Genomic DNA, 13030 nt, shown 5'->3' on the forward strand with positions numbered 1-13030 from the left:
GTTGTATAAAAGTGACAATGCCCTCGATGCTGGTGTTTGGAGGATATATTGGCAACACCGTGCCAATATATCCTCCAAACACAGGCTTCGAGGGTATTATCACTAAAATAAAATATATATATATTTCCTGCATGCTTTCTATCTGGGTTTTGGTCATTTAAGTTGACACTGAAACTGTTTTTCCATCCTGAAAATTACCACTTAGATGGCCCACCTAACAATTTTCTATACAGAAAAAAAACCTGTAATTAGCGCCAATGACTGTAATTTCCTCCATATTAAAGGAATAGTTTGAGATTTTGGCAATGAAGCCATTTATGTACTTCCGCAGAGACGGATGAACAGGAACAGCAAGCATTCTAACTGTTCCTGTAGACTTCCAATCCTTGTGCTAATGCTAGTTAGCATTGGCTCATAAAACTACCTCTAACTGCCTTCATACTGGATGCAGAGACATAAAAATGGTATCCACAATGGTATTCTTTTGCAGTTAGCAATATTCATAAAACAACATAATAATGATGATGAGAATAATAATAATACATTTGTGGTCACCCTGCAGTACCTCGGAACCCAGTTTGAAAACCCCTGTCTTAGAGCGTGGTGAGAGCGTGGTGGTCCTATGGTTATTTTGAATACAACCTTCCCACAACTTTCTTTGAATGGCGCAGGATATTTGCTTGGCTTTGGAACATTCTCAGCACATTTAAGGAACTTGACCAAAAAAAAACGATTTTCTTGGTATTTCATTACTTTAACAAAACATTTCCTAAAAGTTCAAATATGGTTACACTTAGTTTAAATTTTGGTAATGTTCTAGGAATGTTCTCCAACTAGTTTGACATTGGAAATGTTCTCAAATAGTTCAGAAAATGTTAAGAAACAAAGTTCTTCTGTGGGAATTTCAGTATTTCAGCAACACGTTCCTAGAGGTTTCCTATTGGTTCTTTTTAAAGTCATGTTCTCAAATTGTTCCGAGAACGTTAACAAATAATGTTCTTTTGTGGGAATTTCAGTCCTTCAGCATAACGTTTCCTACAGGTTTGCTCATGGTCAGGGTTGTAGTGCTGTCGGAGTGCAGGGGAGCGGCGCTCCCTCACCTTTTTCAATTTGAGAATACATGGAGCTGGTAAAACTATTTCTGGAAACATTTATTCAGATAAATTCTAAATAAATTCTAGTTAATTATCACCAAAATTCCATGAAAAACGATAGAATGTCAAACCAAATAAATATGTATAGCAGCGTAGAGGTAGGTAAATGGTGGTTTCTTCCCAGTCTTCTCTCTGGCGGTGGTGGGAATGATAAGAACTGTAGGCTATGTGTGTGCACTGCGAACGTTCGTCGGAGGTTTGACCACTTTGGCCAATCAGAACATTGAAAAAAAATCCTAATTCACCATGTGTATGCCTTGATGTTCATAAAACTCCATGGACCCCCTCTTGCGCAGTGGAACCCAGAACGATACTGTATATATTGTAGCGACCCACACAGACAGATGTGTGTTATGTGTTATGCTGTTAGTTGGTTGTGTTGTACTTACCAGTACCCAGTGTTCGCAGGGTCCAACATGCCATTGCAAGTTAAAGACCATGGAGCATTGCAAGTTTAAGACCATGTTTAGCCATTGTTCACTCTCTTACGGCTGGTCTTCACAAGAGAATGTCACGGTTGTTTTATACGGGTATCTTTCATTTATTTGGCGTGAGCTACAGCCAAACAGTAGAATGTGTGGAGTTGGGTTAATAAACCGTGAATTCGTAAACTCAACCCTCTGTCTGGACAATTGTTCCTTTATGATCTAGCCAGGTCATTACAACATGATGGGATGTATGGACAGTGTATGGATAGAATATGTAGTATATCTGAAGAATACTTAGGATAGAATACTATATGTAAAGCAATAGTTAAATAGAATAGGCCTTGACTAGTATACATTATATACATATGAAGTGGGTAAAACATTATTAAAGTGACCAGTGGAGCATGCTCCTCTGCTGTCTCCTGAAGTCCACGATCTGCTCCTTCGTTTTGTTGTCTCGTCAGCGGTCAGGCCAACCACCGTTGTCTCGTCTGAAAACGTAATGATGGTGTTGGAGTCGTGCACGGCCACGCAGTCATGGAAGAAACCAAACACACACCCCTGTGAGGCCCCGTGTTAAGGGTAAGTGTTTCAACCATTCATTTGTTTGAAAAGACAAACTCTGCCTGCCCGGTAGACTGGGAGATCTGTGGCTAAATCAAGTGCGCCTACTGCTCTGGCCAATCAGATAGCTCATATAACCATCCCTACCTACAGCTTCCACGACCCTTGCCACAGAAAAGTTTGATACTAGCCTACCTGAGATTTCATAACTTTTAAAAACATGACCAGAGAGAGACTGTCAAAGAATACAGCAAAGAGCTGATGTTTTAATGAGTGAGATCATGTCTACGTTTAATTTAACACTGTCAACACAGTTTTTTATTCAACACTTTTACAAAACATAAAATGCGCTTCTCTTTACTTCCACTCACCCTGCAGAATGAATGAATGAGTAGCCAAGTGTATCAATAGACCAGCATTTTTATTATTATTAGCAGCTCATGGTGTCTACTTTAATATCGAGGAGTATTTAACTTTCTATGGTTATCAGAACAACATCAATTTGTGCCTGAATGGAAGGTGGAAGAATGTGTCCCCTCTCTCTGGTCTCACCGGAGGAAAGGAAGGAAAGAGCAGGGACCATAGGAGGTAGACCCTCTGCTGCTCTCTCCCTCCCTCCACTGAGACTTTAATGCCATGTTAAAAACAACTCGGAACTCGGAACTCGGAACAGACATCTCGGACTTCCGACTTCAGTGAGTTCAAGACAACTGGGAACTGAAAAAAAACGAGATCCGACTGGGAAAATCGCTTTGAATGGTCATCCAACTCGAAAACTGGCACCTTTCTAGAGCTCCGACTTTCTGACCTGAAGGTCACTGAGTTCCCAGTTGTCTTGAAAGCACCATGACCATCAAATGCAGGTACCATCAGTCCAGTAAAATAAAAATACAAATTATTTCAGTTAAATGCTCCGTTGTGACTCGCAAGTGCTACACCAACTGATCTGTTATCAATGCTTGAGTTTTGAAATGTATGCTCTGAGAAGAACAATTTTGGCAGGCCAGTCATTTAACCAATATGCTGTGATAATGTATTAGGCCTACTGCACAAAACTCATTCATTCAGAATTGTTTTTATTAGTTTCATGTTACATTTTTTAAGTCTTTTTTTTATCTGAGTGGTAGATCTTGGCTTGCTTTTTGACTGCCAAAGTGATCTTGACTCAGAAAAGGTTGGTGACCACTGATGTAGATGAAAGGGAGTAGACAGGTTTAAGAAGGATGTTTAAGCCTTGAGACAATTGAGACACGGATTGTGTAAAAAGATTACATGCCTTTGAACAGGGTATGGTAGTAGGTGCTTTGCGCACAGGTTTGTGTCAAGAACTGCAACGCTGCTGGGTTTTTCACGCTCAACAGTTTCCTGTGTGTATCAAGAATGGTCCACCACCCACAAGACATCAAGCCAACTTGACACAACTATGGAAAGTATTGGAGTCAACATGGGTCAGCATCCCTGTGGAATGCTTTTGACACCTTGTAGAGTCCATGCCCTGATGAATTGAGGCTGTTCTGGGGGCAAAAGGGGGAGGGATGCAAATTGTATTTATTTATTTGACCTTTAATTAACAAGGCAAGTCAGTTAAGAAGAAATTCTTATTTTCAATGACAGCCTAGGAACAGTGGGTTAACTGCCTTGTTCAGGAGCAGAACGACAGATTTGTACCTTGTCAGCTCGGGGATTCGAACTTGCAACCTTTCGGTCACTAGTCCAATGCTCTAACCTAAATGTATATTTTGCATTTGTGAAATTATGAATGAAAGTAAAGGGCTTTATGTTTCTAGAACCATACCGCAATTGGGAATCGATTCACGGTTAGATGGAGTATTTGGCTGTTTTGGCTGCCAGATACATTCTACCTCTGAAAATAACATATAAGGTCCTTGGACCTTTAGGAGTAACAGGCTCCTTAAATGTACATCTTGGATGTTTTCCCAAATTCTGTTTTATATTTTCCCAAATGAAGTTTTCTGTTTTATTTTCAAAATTAAAATTGTTCATAAAGAAATAACGAAATTGGATGTTCTGAGTCCATGTCAATGGTTAAATCACATCAGAAGACCATTTTTTGATGTTGTTTAATTGTGTATCTTGCCTTTTAATTGCGCAACTAGCGAATGAGGAATGTGCCATCTAATGTGCTGGTCTAGCGATGGTTCTGTACTGGTTCTGCTCATTTCATGGCAAAGTTTTCAAATAACAAATAATAGATACAAATGATATATTTACTTCCTCATGATATACTTCTGCCAGGTAAGCCTACTTTGCAGTTAACATTTAATTGAGAAGGTTTTGAAGAAAGTATTTCTGTCAACCCACAAGACGGTTATCACGTCAACTGGCTACACACGGAGTGACAGACAAACGTGCGCACCACACAGACAGACTGGCAATATTGCTGAAAAATATTTGGTAGATATTTTGTTAGTGGCTAACCAGAGGTTTGAAAAATGTCAATGTTGCGTTGATTAGATAGTAGCTGGGAGCTTGCAGTGTCGGATACTTGTGAGATTTGTTTATGACAGTTTGCGATGGTACATGTGAAACATTGTATGTATTTTTGGAATTGTTAGGCGAGCTACTGGTATGTCATGGAAAGAGCGGTATTCCTAATGTTTTGTACACTCAGTGTACATTTCTTGTTTCCAAAACCGTATCATAAGCAATGTGTGTTAACATTTAGTGCAAGCGTCGGGGCTCTTAACAAAAGACCCCCGGGAACAAGATACCCTCACCAATAGGCACTAAATGTAGTTGGCGTCTATGAACGGGCTATATTATACATGTATTTAGCTAGTTAACTTGTTCGGCTATCTTAGCTCAGTGACAAGTGCTAGCTTGGTGTGATCATAGCTAATCTTGCTAGCTAGCTCAATGACTCATTACCCTTGCTGTTTATAAGCATACCTTAGTTTAGCATTTAGTCTGTTCCTCGTTTGTGCTGCATGCAATAACTAATCTAGCCATCTAACATTTTATTTTTAGAACTTCACTGATGGAAAGCCAAGCGAAATATGTCCTAACCCTGTAGATGCGGGGAGCACATGGCTGGAACAACATCCTTCAGATGACCTCCAAACAAAAGGTAGCTAGCTATTTTAACAAAGTAGCTATCAGCCTAGCGTAACTGTGACTAATGTTAGTGAAGATGTAAATAATGACAGACCACATTTTGTTTATGATAATTTCATATTGTTTGTCAGAGCACTGGTTTAACATTATGCCTACAGTACATAGGCTAACATAAGCAATTAACTTATATTTAATAATTACAATTTTAACATGAGTATTTTTTTATATGCAATCCATCCCAAGATGTAAATTTTTTATTTAACCTTTATTTAACTAGGCAAGTCAGTTAAGAACAAATGTATTTTTTACAATGACGGCCAAACCCAGACGACGCTGGGCCAATTGTGCGCCACCCTATGGGACTCCCAATCACGGCTGGATGTGATACAGTCCGGATACACTATATGTGGACACCCCTTCAAATTAGTAGATTTAGCTATTTCAGCTACAACTATTGCTGACCAGTGTATAAAATCGAGTACATGACCATGCAATCTCCATAGACAAACATTGGCAGTAGATTGGCCTTACTGAAGAGCTCAGTGACTTTCAACGTGGCACCGTCATAGAATGCCACCTTTCCAACAGGTCAGTTCATAACATTTCTGCCCTGCTAGAGCTGCCCCCGTCAACTATACAGTAAGTGCTGTTATTGTGGATTGGAAACATCTAGGAGCAACAAGGGCTCAGCCGCGAAGTGTTAGGCCACACAAGATTACAGAACAGGGCCGATGAGTGCTGAAGTGCGTTGCGCTTAAAAATCTTATGTCCTCGGTTGCAACACTACCGAGTTCCAAACTGCCTCTGGAAGCAATGTCAGGACAAGAACTGTTCCATCGCACACAAGCCTAAAATCACCATGTACAATGCCAAGCGTCAATGGAGTGGTGTTCAGCTCGCCACCATTGGACTCTGGAGCAGGGAAACGCGTTGTCTGGAGTGATGAATCATGCTTCACCACCTGGCTGTCCGACGGACGAATCTGTGTTTGGCAGATGGCAGGAAAACGCTACCTGCCTCAATGCATAGTGCCAACTGTAAAGTTTGGTGGAGGAGGAAATGGTCTGGGGCTGTTTTTTATGGTTCAGGCTAGGCCCCTTAGTTCCAGTGAAGGGAAATCTTAATGCTACAGCATACAAAGACATTCTAGACGATTCTATGTTCTAATTTTGTGGCAACAATTTGGGTAAGGCCCTTTACTGTTTCAGCATGACAATGCACCCATCCACAAAGCCAGGTACTTACAGATATGGTTTGTCGAGATCAGTATGGAAGATCTTGACTGGCCAGCACAGAGCCCCGACCTCAACCCATTCGAAAACGGTTGGGATTAATTGGAACACTGACTGCGAGCCAGATATTTATCCCCTCACCCTCTTTGATCACGTGGAAATCCTTGATTGAGGACACATGATCCTCCACGGTCATGTCCCTCGCACTAAAGGGACACTTCACCTCCAGCACTCCACTCATGACATTGCTACAGGTAACTGCATCAGGCGACGCTCCAAGAAAAGGTAGGCTGGGCCTCAAGAGTAGACTGCAGCTGAGCAGATGCCTATCTGGGAACTTCTTGAGGTACATTGATAGCCTTTTTGGCAGCATAAGATACTTGTTTTGGACTGCACAGATGCCTCTGTCACTTTTGTTATTTTTGTGACTTTGCTAAATTTAGATGCTGTGATTCTCCCTTCTCTCTCCTGGTGTCACTGCTCAGAGCTGTCTTGTTCCCATGTTTGGTGCCGTCTTTCCCTGTGTATATCTGACAACATTTGAAGACCCACAGTATGGTGTTGATGGAGGTGGTGGTAGATGATGATTGGTCGAGGGGAAGCTGCAAAAGTTTGTATAGTGAGGGGAAAAAGTATTTGATCCCCTGCTGATTTTGTACGTTTGCCCACGGACAAAGAAATGATCAGTCTATCATTTTAATGGTAGGTTTATTTGAACAGTAAGAGACAGAATAGCAACAAAAAAATCCAGACAAACACATGTCAAAAATTTTATAAATTGATTTGCATTTTAATGAGGGAAATAAGTATTTGACCCCCTCTCAATCAGAAAGATTTCTGGCTCCCAGGTGTCTTTTATACAGGTAACGAGCTGAGATTAGGAGCACACTCTTGAAGGGAGTGCTCCTAATCTCAGTTTGTTACCTGTATAAAAGACACCTACCTGTCCACAGAAGCAATCAATCAGATTCCAAACTCTCCACCATGGCCAAGACCAAAGAGCTCTCCAAGGATGTCAGGGACAAGATTATAGACCTACACAAAGCTGGAATAGGCTACAAGACCATCGCCAAGCAGCTTGGTGAAAAGGTGACGACAGTTGGTGCGATTATTCGCAAATGGAAGAAACACAAAAGAACTGTCAATCTCCCTCGGCCTGGGGCTCCATGCAAGATCTCACCTCGTGGAGTTGCAATGATCATGAGAACGGTGCGGAATCAACCCAGAACTACACGGGAGGATTTTGTCAATGATCTCAAGGCAGCTGGGACTATAGTCACCAAGAAAACAATTGGTAACACACTACGCCTTGAAGGACTGAAATCCTGCAGCGCCCGCAAGGTCCCCCTGCTCAAGAAAGCACATACACATGCCCGTCTGAAGTTTGCCAATGAACATCTGAATGATTCAGAGGACAACTGGGTTAAAGTGTTGTGGTCAGATGAGACCAAAATGGAACTCTTTGGCATCAACTCAACTCGCTGTGTTTGGAGGAGGAATGCTGCCTATGACCCCAAGAACACCATCACCACCGTCAAACATTATGCTTTGGGGTTGTTTTTCTGCTAAGGGGACAGGACAACTTCACCGCATCAAAGGGACGATGGACAGGGCCATGTACCGTCAAATCTTGGGTGAGAACCTCCTTCCCTCAGCCAGGGCATTGAAAATGGGTCGTGGATGGGTATTCCAGCATGACAATGACCCAAAACACACGGCCAAGGCAACAAAGGAGGGGCTCAAGAAGAAGCACATTAAGGTCCTGGAGTGGCCTAGCCAGTCTCCAGACCTTAATCCCATAGAAAATCTGTGGAGGGAGCTGAAGGTTCGAGTTGCCAAACGTCAGCCTTGAAACCTTAATGACTTGGAGAAGATCTGCAAAGAGGAGTGGGACAGAATCCCTCCTGAGATGTGTGCATACCTGGTGGCCAACTACAAGAAACGTCTGACCTCTGTGATTGCCAACAAGGGTTTTGCCACCAAGTACTAAGTCATGTTTTGCAGAGAGGTCAAATACTTATTTCCCTCAATAAAATGCAAATCATTTTATAACATTTTTGACATGCATTTTTCTGGATTTTTTTGTTGTTATTCTGTCTCTCACTGTTCAAATAAACCTACCATTAAAATGATAGACTGATCATTTCTTTGTCAGTGGGCAAACGTACAAAATCAGCAGGGGATCAAATACTTTTTTCCCTCACTGTATCATACTTTTCATAAGTTACAAAAATCACATTAAAAGAATGTCTTCTTTGTGTTTTAAGATTTCACAGAGGAGCATCGCCATACAGAGGGAGACAGAGATAAACAAGAGTAGCAATACAAGGATATAACATCTATAGAAGAGACAGGAATGCTTATGGGGGATGTGTTGCTGTATATATTCAGAGCCATATTCTTGTAATGCTTAGAGAATATCTCATGGCAAGTGTTATTGAAGTGTTGTGGTTGCAGGTAGGGCTGTTGCGGTGATCGTATTGAAGGCAGTCAAATTCCACGCAACCATTTAGTCACAGTAATTAGGCTTCTCCAAGCTCTGATGCTGTTGATGGTCATTCGTAACCAACCAAACTTGCCAACTGCCTGGTACTTTGCACTCTATTGTCCCTCTAATCACTCTGACATCAATGCAAATGTGATCGAAAATCTAATCAAACACTTCATGAGAGCCCATGAGCTCATGTTGCGCAACATTTCTATAGTCTATGCAATTGCACGAGAAACAGAACGATGGCCTCAATTAAAAAGAGGAGGATCTCATCAGCTTTTTATAGGCTAGGGCTACTATATTTATTTCTCAACTTTCTTTATTTTAAGCACATTGCTTACAGGAGTATAGCCTATCTGGCTGGCATGAAAATGAACCACAGAACAAATGTCCTCCATTTGCTATTTGAGTGAATAGATGACATGTATTTTTTTCCCCTGCCCCTGTTTTGAGACAGGTGCATGATAATGGTCCATTCTAAATCAAAACAAATTTCACACATACAGTACCAGTCAAAAGTTTGGACACACCTACCCATCCAAGGGTTTTTATTTATAGCCACCCTTTGCCTTGATGACAGCTTTGCAAACTCTTGGCATTCTCTCAACCAGCTTAATAAGGTAGTCACCTGGAATGCATTTCAATTAACCTCTCTAGGGCCAGTGGGACGATTTTGTCCCACCTACGTAACAGCCAGTGGAATCCCGTGGCGCATTATTCAAATACCTTAGAAATGCTATTACTTCAATTTCTCAAACATATGACTATCTTACACCATTTTAAAGACAAGACTCTCGTTAATCTAACCACACTGTCCGATTTCAAAAAGGCTTTACAACGAAAGCAAAACATTAGATTATGTCAGCAAAGTACCCAGCCAGAAATAATCAGACACCCATTTTTCAAGCTAGCATATAATGTCACATAAACCCAAACCACAGCTAAATGCAGCACTAACCTTTGATGATCTTCATCAGATGACAATCCTAGGACATTATGTTATACAATACATGCATGTTTTGTTCAATCAAGTTCATATTTATATCAAAAACCAGCTTTTTACATTAGCATGTGACGTTCAGAACTAGCATACCCCCCGCAAACTTCCGGTGAATTTACTAAATTACTCACGATAAACGTTCACAAAAAACATAATTATTTTAAGAATTATAGATACAGAACTCCTCTATGCACTCGCTATGTCCGATTTTAAAATAGCTTTTCGGTGAAAGCACATTTTGCAATATTCTAAGTAGAAAGCCCGGCATCACAGGGCTAGCTATTTAGACACCCACCAAGTTTAGCCCTCACCAAAGTCAGATTTACTAGAAGAAAAATGTTATTACCTTTGCTGTTCTTCGTCAGAATGCACTCCCAGGACTTCTACTTCAATAACAAATGTTGGTTTGGTTCAAAATAATCCATAGTTATATCCAAATAGCGGCGTTTTGTTCGTGCGTTCAAGACACTATCCGAAAGGGTAAAGAAGGGTGACGCGCCCGACGCGTTTCGTGACAAAAAAATTCTAAATATTCCATTACTGTACTTCGAAGCATGTCAACCGCTGTTTAAAATCAATTTTTATGCCATTTTTCTTGTAAAAAAACCCGATAATATTCCGACCGGGAAACCGTGTTTTAGTATAAAGAGAGAGAAAATAAAAACATGGGGTCACCTCGTGCACGCGCCTCAGTCTCATTGTCCTCTGATAGACCACTTACCAAAGGTGCTAATGTTTTTCAGCCAGGGGCTGCCTCGACATCATTCAGCTTTTTCCCGGGTTCTGAGAGCCTATGGGAGCCGTAGGAAGTGTCACGTTACAGCAAAGATCCTAAGTTTTCAATAAAAAGAGAGAGGGCACTTCCTGTACAGAATCTTCTCAGGTTTTTGCCTGCCATATGAGTTCTGTTATACTCACAGACACCATTCAAACCGTTTTAGAAACTTTAGGGTGTTTTCTATCCAAAGCCAATAATTATATGCATATTCTAGTTTCTGGGCAGTAGTAATAACCAGATTAAATCGGGTACGTTTTTTATCCAGCCGTGTAAATACTGCCCCCTAGCCCTAACAGGTTAACAGGTGTGCCTTGTTCAAAGTTCATTTGTGGAATTTCTTTCCTTCTTAATGTGTTTGATGGTCCAGTTTGGTGAAGAATTGGGCCCTAAGGGCCATCTCCAAGGCGGCGAACATCAGGCGTAGGGGTTACCGATTCTTAATCGTAATCCTGTTCAGCCCTCTGCAATCGATGCAGGGACACAGATCTCCATCCTTCTTTCCCACGAAGAAGAAGCTTGCACCAGCTGGGGATGTATTGGAGTGAATGAAACTTGACTCCAGCGACTCCCGGATGTAATTGTTCATGACTGCTGCTTCAGGGGTTGAGAGGGAGTACAGACGGCCCCGGGGAGGGGTGGAGTCGGGTAGGCATTCCATTGCGCAGTCGTATGGATGATGAGGTAGGGTGTTGGATTGCCTCTTATTGAAGGCCTCCCAGAGGTCAAAGTACTCGGGAGGAAGAGCGGAAAAGTCTTGGTCTTCAATGGATGCCAGGGAACACGGCAGGGCAGTCCGCCAATCAGTTGTTGTGACAAGGTAGGGGTTGTATACAGAAGATAGCCATATTTGGTAAAAGACCATGTCCATATTATGGCAAGAGCAGCTAAAATAAGCAAGAGAAATGACAGTCTGTCATTACTTTAAGACATGAAGGTCAGTCAATCCGGAATATTTCAAGAACTTTGAACGTTTCTTCAAGTGCAGTCGCAAAAACCATCAAGTGCTATGATGAAACTGGCTCTCATGAGGACCGCCACAGGAAAGGAAGACCCAGAGTTACCTCTGCTGCAGAGGATAAGTTCATTAGCGTTAACTGCACCTCAGATTGCAGCCCAAATAAATGTATCACAGAGTTCAAGTAACAGACACATTTCAATATCAACTGTTCATAGGAGACTGCGTGAATCAGGCATTCATGGTCAAAATGCTGCAAAGAAACCACTACTAAAGGACACCAATAAGAAAAAAAAAAGACTTGCTTGGGCCAAGAAACACGAGCAATGGACATTAGACTGGTGGAAATGAGTCCAAATTTGAGAGACGCAGAGTAGGTGAACGGATGATCTCCGCATGTGTGGTTCCCACCGTGAAGCATGGAGGAGGAGGTGTGATGGCGAGGGGGTGCTTTTCTGGTGACACTGTCAGTGAGTTATTTAGAATTCAAGGCATATTTAACCAGCATGGCTACCACAGCATTCTGCAGCGATACGCCATCCGATTTGGTTTGCGTGTAGTGGGACTATAATTTGTTTGTCAACAGGACAATGACCCAACACACCTCCAGGCTGTGTAAGAGTTATTTGATGAAGAAGGAGAGTGATGGAGTGGTGCATTAGATGACCTTGCCTCCACAATCACCCGACCTCAACCCAATTGAGATGGTTTGGGATGAGTTGGACCGCAGAGTGAAGGAAAAGCAGCCAACAAGTGCCCAGCATGTTCTGATATCCAGAAGTTATTTTCTGTCATAAGAGACAGTAGCATCAACATTATGTTAAAAATAAGTTACAAACAATGCAAAATAGCACAATTGGTTAGGAGCCCGTAAAAAAAAGGTGATTTTGATAGCAAAAACGTTTAAAAAAATGGGACATTTTTACCTGAAAAAATGAAACGGAGAAAACAGAATTTGGGAAAATACAAAACGGAATCAGGCAAAAAAATGTAACGTGATTTTTTTTTAGGGCCCTATGTATGCTATGCTCAGTTAACTTGTGTATCCTCCCTGGGGGCAGAGATGCTTAGGGGTGTTAGGTTCTAAAGTTTATTCATCCCAAAGGATCGAACAGCTGAACAGACAAAGACATTCACGCAAGCACTGATATTTAGCTTTTTCTCCTATGCTGAGTCTCCTCCTACACAACTGAACAGCCAATGCATCTCTGTTGCTCGACAGAACCTTAGTGATATCTGTCTTCCTCACTTCATCTGACCTGACCTGTGCCCCAAAGTGCTCACGCCACCCCAACTCACGGCTGTCATGGTGACTGGTACCAGATTGTGTCTCTTCTCCTCCCAGAGGATCCC

Source organism: Salmo salar, chromosome 12, assembly GCF_965601325.2.
Source record: "Salmo salar chromosome 12, fSalSal1, whole genome shotgun sequence".
NCBI classification, from domain to species: Eukaryota; Metazoa; Chordata; class Actinopteri; order Salmoniformes; family Salmonidae; genus Salmo; species Salmo salar.